At 37.0% G+C, this 13820-nt stretch overlaps 1 protein-coding gene across 1 annotated transcript in view; it reads right to left on the bottom strand.

Moving 5' to 3' along the window:
* LOC102697920 (NACHT, LRR and PYD domains-containing protein 3-like) overlaps window positions 1–13398 on the bottom strand; it is a 158442-nt gene extending 145044 nt beyond the window's left edge. Inside the window, exon 1 of the mRNA XM_069180090.1 lies at window positions 13247–13398. The gene's annotated coding sequence lies outside the window, so the exon portion shown is untranslated. The remainder of the gene's footprint in view (window positions 1–13246) is intronic.
* Between the last annotated feature and the right edge of the window lie 422 nt (window positions 13399–13820).

Raw genomic sequence — 13820 nt, 5'->3', positions numbered from 1 at the left:
GTATTTTTTTCTTTAAAGTAATAAGACCACCTATATACTGTATGTTTACGTTCCAAAATTAATATTGTTTATGGCCTTCACACGCGTTACAGTATGCTCCTATTCTTTTTATGCTCAGCTACTAAGATTTCCCTTCAGTGGTAAAATTCAATATCTACAACGGGCACAGTAAAGACGTTTACAGTAAGTCTTTCTACGACAGACCAACGGACCACGAGTGCCCCTGTTGGTCAACCAATCACGCACCGCGGTATCGCGTGTCATCATACCTGCGGTATCTGTACCGCGGTGTCTGTACCGCGCACTTTGAATGGCTGCATCTGTACCATACAACAGTGACCGATCCTTACTAACTACATGTGCTAAAATTGCACATCAGCTCATAGCAGGGGGCACATAGCCGCGATGTATTATCAATGTTAAATTTCAACCATAATATCGACAACATTAATAAACGCATACGTTGAGAAAATATTGAACCCAGCATATTTTCCGGTTATATACCACAATGCATTGCTAGTATTCGTTGGTCACCATTTTGGACACGTTTTTCAAACGTAGAAGTATATCCGCAAATATCTCAGCAATCCTCTTTTGACGAGTAAGTATGAACAATAATAATACTATCTGAATACATACAGATCTTTCTTAATATTATTTTGATTAAAATAGTACGTGAATAAGCAAAAAATGGCACATAAAAATAGTGTGAATGGGGAAGATGACACAAAATCGTTTTGCCGTTTCTCTATTCTTATTCTATGTTGTACTTTCAAACTTTGGTTACTCTTTAATTAGGACAGACTTTATTGCTCAACTGCTATGATGCAAGCCAAATTTTATACATTTATTTCAGCTTTGAGCTTAGTAAGCCGTTCATTTTTTAGATTATACTAAAGAAGATATTAATCATCATTTATTTGGGAAGTAATATTATATAATTTTCTCCTAGCTGCGGTGCTGAAGTCCCACCCTATATCAACAGAAAAAGAAATAAAGGAGCACACAATGTGTTACTTGAAGAATGCATATGCAAGGCAGGGGGCCAGGAGATCTGGACACTGAAAATAATAGGTTTTTGGTTCTAACTGTTAGGACAATTAGACAGGGTTTGCAAATAGTGGACAAAAATCATCTTAACTTCCATTGTAATATTTTTTTTCTTGGAAATATAGAAGTTGTACATTTTAAAATGTATATTTGAATCAAAATGTGGTTTTGAGTTAGTGTGTTAATGTAATTAGTTTGTGTTTGTCATTACTATACTGTATATTGCCATGTTACCAGAATTTGTAGCTGAAGTTTAAGACTAGTTGTGTTTTTTATGATTATTGCCCATATGTTGATTGTTGATTGATTGTATACAATGTATAATTTGAAATACATATGTTTCAGGTGTGAATGTGTATTTTCAGAATACATTTCTAAACCTAATCATTGGCTTGGTTTACTTGTTTCTACACCTATAAAACCTATCTTTGATGTATAATAGACCTCTACCCATATACGTATAATAGACCTCTAATGTTATCCGTATAACAGATCTCTACCCATATACGTATAATAGACCTCTAATGAATCCGTATAATAGACCTCTAACCATATACGTATAATAGACCTCTAAAGTTATCCGAATAATAGACCTCTAACCATATACGTATAATAGTCCTCTAAAGTTATCCGTATAATAGACCTCTAAAGTTATCCGGAACGCCAACAATATATGTATAATAGTCCTCTAAATTTATCCGTATAATAGAACTCCAACCATTTATGTATAATGAACGTCTAAACATAGACGTATAATTGACGTATAACTTTAGACGTATATTAGAATTTCATTCTAGACGAATTGCAGACCACATTTAGACGTCTAAGGTATGCGTTTAATAGACGTATATTATACGTCTTTTGCCCACTGGGATTACTCATGAAACAGGAAGATTATCCAATTTTTTTAAAATAACTGCTAAATTGTATTTAAGGTTAAAGTGATAAAACTGATGACTGTAATTTGACTCCTGATATAGCAGTTAAGATCTCTTATTTTACGTATTATTTAAAATGTGCTATTTACATCTTAAAATTGTTAAAACACATCTATTCAGTTTCTATTCTCTAAGCAGAACCTTCTGATCTTAAAGCAATCAATTTTTATCCATAATTACTCACCTGACACTTGGAGTACAAGAAGAAATTGAGCACCTACTCCTAGTCTTTTTTGAGTCCCACGATACCAGACAACAAAGCACAAGGAAATCATGTGCAGATTATAAAAGTACAGAAATAACAGGCAGCTGGGGACACCGAACACCATGATTATTTAAAGCAGGTGGAACCAGTTCTGCCAACAGACCAGCACAGTGGAGCCAGATCATAACACAATTAAGTGACTGAAGTCTGAAAATGGAAATCTGACCAGTTTCTTATCCAGTCTGTTGTCACACCCATGATGCTAACAAGAAGAGGAAGAATAGTGAGTTTTCTTAACAATAGTGTTGAATGTATGAAAGTGTCATCATACTAACATGATTACATGATCACAGCGTTGTGCTTAAGTTTGTAAGATATTTAATTTACAGATATTTACAGATATTTAAGAATGGTACAGTCCTGTTCAAAATGTCACTAACAACTTTTAGTCTTGCTCAAGACACCTGTTCTTCTACAAAGACAAGTTCCAGAATCATCACTTACAGAGGTCTTCTGTGGGGCACAACAAGTGGGAGAATAAACACTTAACTGTAAAGTTAATAAATACGTTTTTTAATTAAAATCTGAAATTTAAAATACAAAATGAGAGGGGTTTCTACCGCATAACTCAAGATAATTTTATATTGCCTCATAGTTATGATGTTTGCCACTTTATATATTCATGACAGAGTGAATGGTTTGATTGATCCCATTGTTGAAAACAATATGATCTGCTTTTGTGACCAAATGCTGCTAACTGATTTCTTCTGTGGTCTTTTTTGCAGAAATTGTGGAAATGCTGGTTCCAATAGTATGTTTATTTCAAATATCAGTTTGAACCAGTCCAACAAGAAGTTATTGCAACAAAACAGAATTTGAATACTTAATCAAGATTTTCCCCTTTTTCTTTCATATTATATATTAACTTTCTTTTTTTTTGCTTTTAAATATTTAGTAGGTTGTTTTTTCTTATTACAACTTCAATTTTTAATTAAGATCTGACAGCAAGCAAGAAAATGTGAAAGCTGTCCAAGAGTCAAAATACTTTTTCAAAATGGTGATAAATTCTAATAATCTTACTGTTGCCGTGAATAAACAATAACCCAGAGCCCAGCCAAGCTTCAATGATGCAAGCATTAAGGGTGCATCTGCAAGGGCCTCTCCTACAAGCAGCAGAATCGTCATAAACTAGGCCCAATCTTGACAGCTCCAGTGATGAGGTGCCAAAAACTCTGTGCCTCATTGTAACACCAAATGCTTATTGTGAGGAATTCCTTCTTCAACTTCTGCTTCCAGCACAAGGCTTAAGCTGCATTCACTTTCTTTCTCAACACAAACAATCCTGCCAACACCAACATCTGACGCCCCTTTGACAAACACACTCAGTGATTTCTCTCTCTGCACTGGACTTTGAAATCCACAGACCAGCCCCACCAGTAGTGGCTTGGATGAGTATAAATTCAATGTTCACAATATAAACCTGGAGAGTTAGACTATAAGTCCAATCACATTTCACAAGAGCAAGACAGTAACTATTTAGTAATTTATTTCAATTATATCAATGTTGATTAGTTTTTTTGAGACTAATGAATCTAATATAATTTCTCACATGAATGATCATTAATTATATGAGATTTAGTTGAAAAATTAGACCATATTAAATGTTATAGTCAAGTGTGTACGTAACCCTGGTGTTGTTAATATATCTGTAATGCCTGAGTGAACGAGCAGCCATTAGTCTCAAGGCAGATTGATTCACATACAGTATATATCATTACTGTTGTTGACTTACTATGCATGTTTTGTTCTGATAGTAATTTAATTGTATAATGTATACTTTGAACCATGTGCTGACATTACTTTTTGTGTTTTCTGTTGGGCCAATTGTAGCCATATAAATATTCTTCAATGTCTAATTGTTTCAGTAAAATCAAACCCTCACATCACAACATATGGATATGATGTAGGAAAGTTTGTTTTTCTTTAGATTTAGATATGCCATCTATATTCCTTAAACAAATTCATTTTTTCTCATCACAGTACAGTGAGTGGTGGAAAACACAAAAATTATAATAGTGGGTTATCATTCATTAATTTCTAAAAATACATTATTTCCTAGCAGTCAAACATGGAGTTACTGTTCCATGGGTCTGGCACGTACGGTATACAGATCCAGCCATTCAAAATGAGCGAGGTACGCTGCGTTAAAACGTGGTGGACGTTGCACAACATACCGCCTCATACCACAACACATTTTTTTAAAATAGGATAATGGTACCTTGTAAAACCACCAGGTGGAACTAATAAAGCTTAACGTCCTGTATGTATAGCATTTGAGCTGTCGCCAGAAAATGCCCGCCTTTGAATCCTGGTCACTGCTGAGGGACAATCGTTTTACAATTAAAAATTTAAGTTGTATACTGTTTAGACTTTTAATAATTTTAAACTGTGTATTACAGCATGATAAACATTAAAAACTGGGTATATTTTATTAAAGCAAGATTGCTCAGTTGGACAAAAATACACAACCTTCCAACTTCATCATAAATATTTTAATTATGCATAAATATTTTATGCATCAAAGTCTTTAACTTGGTGACTTACCAAGTTATAACGTTTTATCCTTTTCTAAGAATACGTAGTAAGAACACCACTTGCTGTTATTGTTAAAAGATAAATGTAGTGATTTAACATCACTTGATAGTTACATGAATATGGAATCATGTAACTCAGCAGCTACAGTATTACAAGTGGATGTTTTGGAAACATTTTGAAACATTTTTGTTTCTTTAAAAAAAAAAACCTATATTGTCCTTGTAGTGGTAATGAGCACTTTAGTATACTAAGCTGCACCCAGGTGGTTCAAAGCGCGATCAGAGCATTACTTTCTGTCTGTTTCTAATATAGCCGAATGCATAAAAATAGTCCACTATTATAGATTATTGTGAACATGTGTCTCTTTCAGGTTTACATCTGAATTGAGAAAATCCATATTTTGTCTTAATCCAAATGTCAGCAGCCATTAATTAGCCAACAATGTAACTTGGAATTAAAAAAAAACTGTACTATACAGTATACTGTTATACACCACCGGGGATTGAACCCGGTCCGACAGCGTCATTCAAGAGGGAACCAGCTGGCTGAGCTAAAGGAGTTTAAAAGAAGTGGTTAAATACCATGATTACTAGCACACCAATCCATGTCAATGTAATATCTTTCAATTGAACTGATTTGTTCACATTTTAGGAATTTTTCAAGTATAGAGAACTGAGGATGGTCAGACATTCACTATCTATTAGTGATGGCACGATCAATGGCAAGGTGGAAAGAGTGTACACTCTCCAGTGTGGTGTGTTAAATTGATAGTCTGACTGTCAGTCTCTATTGAAGAGTTCACACTGTCCATTATGGGATGCAGAAGACTGATGGACATTCTCTGATGAACAGTGCACACACTGTGGGAGGTGGGAGGTGTATGAAACTGAAGGCAAAGCAGTCGCTCTATGTTGATATTCAGTCTTTGATGGGAGTGTGTGAAGTTGGTGGTCAGAAGGTCACTCTTTGTTGAAGACTTAATGCACTCTAATGGATTGTGTTTAAGTTTGGAAGTGAGACTATTGCACTCTGTAGAAAAATGTGTTTACAATACATGTGTTGTCAGGTGTTTTAGGGTAACTGTTTTTTTCTCTGTGTAGTTCTCAAGCATGTGGAGGAAAGATTGTTCCCGTCACTCAAATTGTGACTCATGTTTACCATCTCATTTTTCAGTCACTGCAGTTAACTATTTAATACTCTTTTTACTGGTGTGCACACAGTTTAATTTGTATATTCATTAAAGAAATACAGAGCTTATGTTATGTAATGAGCTGTATGTTACAATTTGCAGTAGAAAAACATATCTTCCTGGATATTAGATTACATTAATCTTCATCTTTATTTCCTGCAGTTATTTAGAGGAAGCCTGAGTTGCTTTTACCCACAAAAATTACAGTACTTGGAACCATTAATATCCTGCAGACTACCTCCCTGTTGCTGTTAGCACAGATTGATAGCCACAGAATATAGGTTTAACCAAATTTTTGTTTAAGATTGCTTAAAATAGTTAAACGAATGAGAACCTTATACTGTATCTGGAGTACTGACTTTATTGCCATGGTTTGTGTAATCTTCCTAATTCTTTGACCTGGCCTCTGACTTCTTTGGTTAACACTTGTACACTCAGGAATCCTTGTGTCTGCAATCTCTTTAAATCTCACTCCTTCATTCTTACAGATAAGAACTTTGTACAACAGTTTAAGCCCTTGAGTTCCCTACCTCCTACACCACCTCACATTTTTCAAAACATACTTTGGCAAATCGAGAGGATGACGACAGAGTAGAGACAGGTTCACAGCTTCACAAGGCAGAGGGCTGTAATTCACCAGGGAGAGGTAAGGGGAGGGAGACTGCAGGTACAGAGAAAAGGAAGTACCCAGTTTCCCATAGCTTGCCATGGGGAAAGAAGTAGCTGTGGCTCAAGGTCATGAGGCAACGGTACAGGCCATAAAGTAACTCGGGAGTGGCCACAGAATGCTACAATTTTTTCAAAATATCTTTGAATTAGCAGAAAGAACCCAAAATTTGGAAACACATAACAATCATACATTATGCAAAGCACAAATCCCCTAAGTCAGTGGTTCTAATTAAGTGATTTCAGATCAGTGGATGAACCTCTTTAGTTATGAAGTCATTTAAAGAAATTGATATGCAATCTACCTGGTGGAGAAGGCATGTTCTCCACCAGGTAAAGCTCCTACTGGATCCCATGCAATTTGTCCACAGGGATAAAAGATGAGTCGGAGATGCTACCCTCCCATTACTGAATCTCTTATATTCGGATGTAGAAGGTCCGAAAAAAAAACAGGCTTTTATTTAGAGATTTCTCATCAATGATTAACACCATTCAACCATACCTGTTAGCAGAGAGATAATTATTAAGTTTTAATCCAGACTTTAATATTTATAATAATATTTATATAAGGTTTGATCGTACACCTTTTGACCAACAGATCACTAAGAGAAAGATTATATGGTCTTATATTAATAATAATAATTGCTTACACTTATATAGCACTTTTTTGGACACTCCACTCAAAGCGCTTTACAGGTAATGGGGACTCCCCTCCACCAATGTGCAGCATCCACCTGGATGGTGCGACAACAGCCATAGTGTGCCAGAACACTCACCACACATCAGCTATCAGTGGGGAGGAGAGCAAAGTAAGGAAGCCAATTCATAGATAGGGATTATTAGGAGGCCATGATTGGTAAGGGCCAATGGGAAATTTGGCCAGGACGCCAGGATTACGCCCCTCTTTTCGAGAAACATCCTGGGATTTTTAATGACCCAAGAAAGTCAGGACCTTGGTTTTACATCTCATCCAAAGGACGGCACCTGTTTACAGTATAGTGTCCACTATACTGGGGCATTAGGACCCACATGGACCTCAGGGTGAACACCCCCTGCTGGCCCCACTAACACCTCTTCTAGCAGCAAACTTAGTTTTTCCTAGGAGGTTTCCCATCCAGGTACTGACCAGGCTCACACCTGCTTAGCTTCAGTAGGTTGCCAGTTGTGAGTTGCAGAGTGTTATGGCTGCTGGCCATATTAGAACAGTTGTGTTCTTCCATTGCATGTCCTTTGGGCTGTGTACTCTGTATATAGACAGCTGCAGAAGCCCTTTTGAGGACAGACACATCATTTAATTTGCTGATGACTCTGTCATTGTCAGTCTTCTACAAGACTGAAACACTGATCATGAGCCTGTGGTAGATTATTTTGTGAATGACATAAAAATGTTTTCCTTCAACATAATGTGTCAAAAACCAAATACATGATTATTGATTATAGAAGGCAATTATCTACTGTGAAACAGTCATTGAGAAGAAAGAAATTGAAATTGTCAGCAGTTACAAAAATCTTGGTTTTACTGTTGATTATAGACTATCTTGAGAGGAAAATCCTGACATACCATTAGTAAGAAGAGCAAACTCCAACTGTTTCTGCTATGAATACTCTGCTCTTTTATTGTGTGCACTACAACAACTTTATTCTGCAGAACTTGCTTTGTGTTACTGTGTTACCCTGCTTTAGTAACCTAAATATATGCAATAAAAACACATTTAGCAGGACTGGAAAGGTAGCCAGCAAAATTATGGGTGCACATCAGCTACAATGTTCAGACATCTACATCAAATTGTAGTGAATTTAAGATCTTCCATCTGGGCATTTAGACCACCTATGTCACGATTGTAGTCCCTCCTCCTTAAGGGCGCTCCGGCTCTTCCTCGTTTGCCTTATTCCCCACACCTGTTAATTGTTCTAGCTTCCTTCCAACTTCCCTTAAAAGCCAGGCACTGACGTTAATCCGGGCTCTGCATCTGATTTCCATATTGTGTGAGCCCGGGACCTGGTTGCGCCTGGCTCCATTATGTTTTTAAGTTTCTATGCCTGTTCCTGTTCCCCTTGCTGGTTCCGACTTGGTTCCTGATTTTAATCTCCTGTTTCGGATGGATCGCCTGGCATGGACTCAAGCTTGTTTTTGTATTTTGTATTTGTATTCCCTGTCTGGATTATTTTTCGATTGTTTGCCTCGACCACACCATCCCCGTGTACCAGCGCACTTTGGACACGCCCCCCCGTTTTCATCCCCGTACTCCTGCATAACTTTTTTCCCACTGTTTCCTCACTATTTCGGATTGTGTAGTCTGCATAGGGTCCAGAAAGAACTGTTCCGTTACAACTTACATTCGAAATACAGCAGGTGCTGCTGAGCAGCAGTGTAGCAAGCTGACAGGCTTAAACCCAAGCGCAGGGCTTTCCAGAAGATTCCAGAGAGCCAAGGAGGCAGCGAGACTAAGGCGGCTGGTAATGAGAGATGAACAGGCAGGCAGGCTGACCATCAGGGAGAGAGAAAGGCTACCGAGACTGTGTGAGAACTGTCAGGACTGAGGGTAGTGAGGTAGTGGGTCAAGGGCTGTCAGAGCAGAATTTAAAGTGAATCTCCACTAGATCAACCCTGTAATAAACTAATGCTTGAGAAACAAGAACACACCTAATCATCACATGGCTCTAGGGAACTCAGCATCAATGTTGCAATGGTCTGTTGGATAATTAAGCCTTAAATAGGTCGATCAATCAGGGTTTGATTACTAGATTGGCTGTCTGATTGATAGACTGAAGGTGGAATGGAGAGGCGGCCCGAGCACATTCTCTCAGGGCCAGTGGACGAGCAAGCTCTTACGAGAAAGCCTGGTTCCCATAGCAATGTCTGTCTGCAACCCACTCCCAGCATGGCTGTAACTAAGGAAGCCTAAAAGCACCACAGAAAAACAATTGCATTTAAACCAATAATTTGTTTTAATAATAATTTTGTAAACAATGTAGCCAAATATATTAATATTTTGCAATATACGGTATCAGTCAAACGTTTTAGTACACTTGCTTGAAACTAGATTTTTCATGATTATCTGTGCTTTAAACTGTATTAACTTGTCTATAACCAAGTTATATACAGTTAAAATTATATGATATGTGTACTTATCTTAAGTGAACTGCATTGAAAATGTCAATGTTTCATTTTCAATAAAATGAACAGCCAAAGCAAGCAGATTTCAGTCTGAAGTCCAGGTTAGTTAAAAATCAGAAATGTGTATAACATGGTGTTATAACACTAAAATACGTTTAAATTGTCTTTGTTAGATATTCTCACAGTTAACTAGCATGTTACCTCATTTACCTTTTGTCACCAATTATTGGTAAACAGGCAAGGGTCCATGATTACTATAAATATAGGGAGCATGGGCAAAAGTTTGTAATTCCTGAATGAACATGGCAACTTTTTCTCAGTTAAACATGGAAAAAAGACAGGTACTTTAAGAAATGAAGTATCAATCTTTAAGCCAAATTGCAAGAGTCAGTAACTGCTGTGGCCAAGACTATGAAATGATATGAAGGAACTGGCACTCATGAGGAGGTCAGTTAGGCCAAAGGTGACCTGAGAATCAGAGAGTACATTCCTCAGAGTTACTGTACAAGTCTGTTTCAACATCATTTGAGCCTTTTTAGAGAGGGAATGCTATTCTGTGTTTTAGGGAACTTGGGTTCCCCGAGTAAAAGAGACCTCAGTTCTTTCCTGATTAGGGTGCATTTTATGGATAGGGATATAGGCTCCCATTTAATTTGTGGCACTCAGGGTGCAGAGAGAAAGAGAGAGAGAGAGAGAGAGAGAGAGATCTAACTGCAGGTTGCATGGTACAGTATTTAGTTAGAAGGCAGCTTATCTCCTATGTGGCCACTGTAGGCATTAATGCATAGTAACAGTCTGGGGTTTTCTGGGTGACCAGAATGTTAGGCCTTCAGAAATGCCTTGTTTGTAAATAGTGTACATACAGTAAAGTAACTTTGTGTGTTGTTTGTTTTGTGTAGTGAAGCTTGTGTTTTGTGATTATAATAAATATTTGTTTTAACCAAGTGTGCCTGGATTATTACTTTTCTCAACAAAGCAATGCCATAGAATAAAGAGTTCACATGCTTCTAATTAGACCAGCCGCTCAGGTATATTGCTAGAAAATCACTTACTAGTCTGGGTTTATGAATAATTATTTCAGTGAATGACTAAACCACTCAGTCAATTCCTGATTTTCACCAGTTTTGTAACAATATCTCACAATGTAACACATCCACATCTTGATGGTAGCATAGCCAGAAGATCTGTACATAAACCAAACCTGAATAGGGGACATTAAATGTCCCAGAGAACCACTCCTTGTGAGATTCTAGTAACAGTGGAAGTTCAGCACCTGGGTGAATCCAGACGTATTCTAATTTAGCCATACATGTGTCTTTCCTATCTTCTTTCTTACTGGCGAGTCAACATGGAAAAGACCAAGGATAATTTACATTCACTCCCACAAGAGTATTTCATAGCATATATGAATTGTTCCTAAAGGCTCTTACCATTTGATATTACAAACACACTGTCTCAAGTGACTGTGAAGGTCATGTAAAATCTGATGCCACACTATGTGCTTTTATAGGAAGCTGGTGTCTCTGGGTGCGGCCAATTACCCCAATTACCCTGGGACTGTCTTAGCAGCACCCTCTGGTACACTCTCAGCTCAGAAAACTATTTGAATACTTATCCAATCAGGACTCCCACCTTTCTTTTATATTAATTATCTATTTACATCTTTGTTTTTTTCTTGCATTGATGTGTGGAGTAGATTGTGTAATTTAGATAGATACAAGAATAGACTATAAATTAAAATAAGTACAGCAATACAAAAGTTAGGTGTGTGCAAAATATGCTAAGAGTCACTGTAAAACAATAAAATATGTGCAAAATGCACATAGGTATATACAGATTGAAAGTAACACAGTATAAACAGTATATTAATGCAGTGTCCAAAAAGTACATGAGTACAACATGCTGTCCATAGATGGATGGAAAGAGGGTTCAGCGGAGACTTATTCCTCTGAAAGCCCATCACCATTTCTTTAGTCTTGCTGGTGTTTAGCTGGAGATAGTTAAGATAATCCAGGACACCAAGGGAGTGTCCACCTGCGCCCTTAGCTTATCTCTCATTAATGGGGGATGAATGGTGTTAAAGGCACTGGAGAAATCAAAGAACATAACTTTTCGCAATGCTCCCCGTCTTCTCCAGGTGAGAGTTAGCTCTGTGAATAATTTACAAATATTACAGTAATCACTATTTAAGTGGCATTGTGGTGCAGTGATTAACATTGCTGCCTGGTGTGAGTGTGAGTGTGTGTTTGTATTTGTGTGTTTGCTCTGCAATTAACTGGCGTTCTTTCCAGGGTGTATCCTGCCTTGCAACTGAATGGTGTTTGCCACCCTATAACAGCTTTAAATCAGCAAAACATGAAAACTCTGCAAGAATTTGAATATTTCTGCAAGGCACTATATGTCATACATAACAGAAGAAAACCCTTGAAGTATGTTGTCTTCTGTATAAATTACTAAGAGGTCCCACTGCTCTCTTTGGGACAGTCCTGGTCTTTACCATCTCTCTGTCTTCTAAACTCTGCACCTGTCCAACAGATGCAACACACAAGATGTTAGGATGAGTAGCTACAGTCTTACACCTACATCACCACCAACAGAACTATTAAGGACTGTATGCATAAATGCCAGAAAATGGAGGTAAATGAAATTACCCTCTCCTGTAGCTCTGGAATTGGACTAGGGTTAATTCATATTCATACTATGATTCATTATATTGTAGATAATAGAGTACATACATTACAGCCTACATACAGTTTCTTACAGTACCAGCTCTTTAGTATGTTACAGGATTCTTATCAAATCTAAGTGTTAACTAGAGCAATTTGAATACTGCACCATCCTCTGATTCATGTTATCTTGTTCCAGGAACTCTCAGGAATGTGACTGAACGGGAACACAAGCTTTCTTTTCAGATTGTTGGAGAACCACGTACTAAAATCTCATCATGTTTTTAAAATGCAGTGAAATACAGTATTGTGAATATTTAACTGTTATATATATATATATTTTCCTTAATTTACTCTATTTGGTGTATTTTATAGAATTAAAATAAGAAAATCATATTTTATTAAATAATAAGAATCTGAAAGAATTTTTTTACTTTAATTCTTAATTGGGTTAAATGAGCTTTAAATAAAAATATTATTAGAAAAAGAAACAGTTTGATTCAGCTCAAAGCAATATTCAACATTGAATAAAGGAAACTGTTTTTGTAAAATCAACACTGTGTGTTATAAAAATAACCTGCAGCTGAAGGAGAAGGGGAGCACAGGTCTCTTTGATGCATAACTGAGGAATCTTAACTTCTATAGAGTCCAGCTGAAAACACAGCAGCTAATTATTTTACTTTTTAAAACTATTTAAAAACATTTACCATCTTTGTGCTATTAAAACACACCTTTCTCGTTTCAGTTTCAGTTCTGTAGTACGAAACATATCCCAGGCCTTTGTGAAAGTAAGTTCAATCTTCAGGCCAAGTTACTCACCAGAACCACAAAGTCCAATAGCTGCAACAGCTTCAATAATCCAACTCAGCACCAGCTTCTGGTGTTCAAGTTCAGAACATAAGTAAATAATTTAAATACTGAAAAGAGCAGAAATAACAAGCTGCTGGAGAGAGAGAGACTGCCTGGATTGTCAAAACAGGTGGAACCTGTTCTGCTTGTTTTTGCTCTGACACACAGTTAAAGGGATCTTCCCAGTGTAGCAAGATCTTCACAAAACAAACTGGACTAGGACATGTCTGAGAATCTAACCTGTTTGTACAGCAGTGATGTGAAATGAAATGAGCTTCCTCATCAGTATTGAATAACGAAATGGCGAAATATTAGTGATTTTATATTAGTATAAAGTGTTTTGAAGTGCTGAAATATGATATGGAAAAATAGGGTTTGAACTGTAGCTTCTTTCTTCCTCTGACATGCAGCAGTGTGGCTGTTACAGGTGGGTTAAAAATGACAGAGCCACACCTTTCAATTCCATTGAAGGTTTATTATCCCTTGTGCAAAATACTATATGTTTTACAGAAGGCTCCAACCGAACAATACTACAAAAACAGAA

The sequence above is a fragment of the Lepisosteus oculatus genome, chromosome 18 (genome assembly GCF_040954835.1).
Source record: "Lepisosteus oculatus isolate fLepOcu1 chromosome 18, fLepOcu1.hap2, whole genome shotgun sequence".
In the NCBI taxonomy this organism is placed as follows: Eukaryota; Metazoa; Chordata; class Actinopteri; order Semionotiformes; family Lepisosteidae; genus Lepisosteus; species Lepisosteus oculatus.
Note: the sequence above shows the minus strand (reverse complement) of the source record. Positions and strands in the feature narration are given on the sequence as shown.